Raw genomic sequence first — 3,671 nt, 5'->3', positions numbered from 1 at the left:
AGAGAAAAGAGTGTTCATTGGGTGAGAGATGAAAGTTAGTGTATTTTGGGTTTGGGAATGAAGAAAAAGATGGGTAGAACTTGATACTACTTAAGAAAAGAGTAGAATGATAAGAATAAGGCATTGTATGCATGAATTGCTCATTTTCTTAGATAAATTTTGCATAATGATCTTGCTCTTATTCTTGAGTGTGAGCCACTATAAATAATGCAATTGAAACCCATTTTTCTTCACATTAGACCACCTTTTCTTACCAAACCAAATGATTGAGATCAAATATCCATTTGCAAGAATTCACCTTGTGTGTGTGTGTGTGAATGAATGTGAGAGTTGGTTAAGGAACTTGTTGGTTGAATGACAACGTGGCTTGTCTAGAGATAAAAGAGTATTGATAGGCCTTGAGAAGCTAGAGTGCACTAAAAAATGTTGCTCATGCTATTTGCTATGTTTTCCTTAGGATGTTAGGTTGATGGCTAGAAAGTATTCTTTTGGTTATGAGTTCCCATTTTCAAACCTCTCTCCCTTTGGATCTTGAAAGATTACTTGTGGACAAGTAAAGGACTAGTGTGGGAGAGTTGATATCTTGCACATTTGCATTGTTTTAACTCTTCATTCTTGCATGTTTTGGTCATTTAGATTAGGGATTATCCACTTTAGTTTCCTTTTTGCATTGCATAAGTCTTTATCAGGTGTTGGAGTCGCCATTGGAGTTCTTGGAGGTACTTGGAAGCATTTGGGATCAAAAAAGGGAGTGGAAAGTGTTGTTTGAGCGAGTAGAGCACCAGAACGGGCAATGGGAGCGACCTACGACACCCGCTCCAGATGAAACAAAGGCAGCGCGACATCCCGCAGCGGGTTCGGCACCCGCTCTGAGCGATGCATCTTGGTCGACGAACATTGAAGCTGGAGTGGGCAGTGGGAGCGACCTCAGTAACCCGCGCGCCATATGGAGTTGCGGACAAAGCGATTGGAGCGACGTCCCGGAGCGAGGTGAGGTACCCGCTCCGAACTCAATCTCTCGTCGACGACTTTCGAGAGCCAGAGCGACCAAGACGGAGCGAGGTCATCAACCCGCGTGCAATATGAAGAAATGAAGCAGAGAGCCGGAGCGACCTCTCGGAGCGAGGTGAGGCACCCGCTCCGAAAGCTGAGCGACTTCATCAACCCGCACACGTTTCTCTTCTTCTGATCGAAAATTTATGTTTTATTTGGGCCTTTCAGGTTGTTGACTGAGCCCACTAGGTTTTAGAAGTCATATCAATACTCTCTAAACCTAATGTTAGGATCTTATCTTATTATCTATCAAATCAAAGACCACTTTGGAGCAAAAGATCTAATCTTGATCATTATCTTTTGTGATTGCTTGATTGCTTTGATCATTAATCATGTTTAGACTTAGATCAACTAATGATTTAGTGTCTACCATGATAATGAGTGAGTAGTCATCTTTGGATTCATGGGCTAGGATGATTAGGATGATTAAGTGATGACCTAGTATGTCTTAGAATAGATTAATATGTTTCCTTGCTTGAGTGAGTGATCTTAACGCTAATCTAGAGTTGGCCATTTTAGATTAGAACTCTAGACATTTCATTTCCCGGGAGGCGTTCGATGAAATGTCTGAGCCAACTCAACATGATCTTAACTTACCCTACCAAAGGGATTTGATGTTAGGGGAGTTTAGAAAGTCGAATGATCTGTTCTTAATGATTGCTTGATTGACACAAACCAAAGGAATTTGATGTTTGATCAATGAGAGTAAATGAGCTTTTGTCTTGGAAAAGAACTTGCTTAGAACTGCTATCTAAACTTAGGGGAATGTGTGGATTGAAACCTTGGCATTTTAGATTAAATCTTAGTCATTTGAGATCAAAATCCTATGCCCATGATTCATCCTTTATCCATTTGATTGAAAGTTGCTAGTTAGTTGTGTTAGAACCTTGTTAGCTTAATCAAACCATATCATTGAACTGAATGCACTTAGATTAAGTTTGAACTTGCATTCTCTTTGCATCAAAATACTTAGAAATGAATTGACATCTTAAATATTACATGATTTGAATTAGGACCCTTAAAAATTCCATTTCGGTTGGAAGCACCACACGCGCATGGCAAGCAATAGAGAAGATGATTAGAAAACTTCATTATTTAAGGATTTCCTAGACAAATAAAATACTTTATTGCTTGGTCCTTATTTGTACTGGGGCCTCTGCCCGGGCTACGCCCGGGTAAATTTCTTCTTATAATTTTTAATTAATTTTAGTTTGTTTATTTTTTTATAAAAGCATGTATATATATATTATTTAAAATTGACTACCAAAAATATAAGTAATAATACGCAAATTAATTTATTATGTTGTCCAACAAATTTGAAATGAATAAACTGAGAGGTTGATTGATAATGGTGGTAAATGTTTTAAACATCCAATTTTTTCTAAAATTGTTTTTTTTTTTAAATAATCATATTTTAGCTTTTAAAATTAAAGATACAGAATAAACTATTTTTTCAAAAAATAATATATTATTTTTCAAAATCAATTTTTCTAAAGATTTTATTTAGTGCTTTAAAAATAAATATATAGCAAAACAATTCACATCTTATTTTCTAAAGTAAAAACAAAAACTACAGAACAACCAATCAATCCCTCACTTTTTGTTGTTTATTTATTATTAAAATTAACGAAAAGTGATGAATAGTCAATATTCTTAAGTTTCAGCTAATCCAACTAACACAAACCAAACTAATCCAATTTTTTTTTAAACACCACCCAAAAATAAGCTTTAAATCATATAAACCGGACCATCACTTTGTAGATTTGGAAACGATACATACAATTTAGAGTATAATATAAGATTGGCGATGCCTTGCAAGTGTGTATAATTATGCAATGAGTATGCAAAAGCATGTTAAAAAGCCAATATTATCTTAAAAACAAACTCTTTTTAGTGTGAATAGCTCGATCGGTATATGCTTTCATCTTCTCGTAATGAAAATTATGTCTCAACCTCTCTGCCGCTCTTCAAGTTAAAAACTATGTTTATCTTAACTGGTCTTGATTAAAATTGCATGAAAAAAAAAAGTAGACATGGTAGTCTCTTAGTGGATCTACATTTATTCTTGTAGTATCCATCCTCTCCAACTATGCAAGTTGTGTTGGTGTGCTCTCTTTTTTTTCTCTTTTTTTTCTGAGCTCAGTTTTAATTGTATATTTTCTTTTAAGTATCTATTATGCAAACTGCGTTGATGTGCTCTCTCTTTTAGATTGTGTTTTTCTTTCGTGGGTTTGAAATATGATAGTTGTGACTATTTGGATGATCGCATCACCCAGACTTTATGGGTGACAAAATATATGTGTATTAATAAGGAAATATAATTCACCCATACTATAATTTTTGACGGTCATGACTACTTGATTATATATGCTTGAGACATCAACTAAGATTCAAATTCACATGTTTAAGTGCATTTGCGAGAAAAATGATTGGCTAGGGGTGGGCGTTCGGGTACCCATTTGGGCTCGGTTCGGGTCTATCCGGATTTCGGGTTTTCGGGTTCAAAGATTTCAGCCCCATTCGGATATTTCAAAATTTTGGTTTGGGTTTGGTTCGGATCTTTACGGGTTCACTTCGGGTTCGGATAACTCATTTAAATTATTTTAAAATTTTTAAAA

The sequence above is a fragment of the Brassica oleracea genome, chromosome C6 (assembly GCF_000695525.1).
Source record: "Brassica oleracea var. oleracea cultivar TO1000 chromosome C6, BOL, whole genome shotgun sequence".
Lineage (NCBI taxonomy): Eukaryota > Viridiplantae > Streptophyta > Magnoliopsida > Brassicales > Brassicaceae > Brassica > Brassica oleracea.
Note: the sequence above shows the minus strand (reverse complement) of the source record.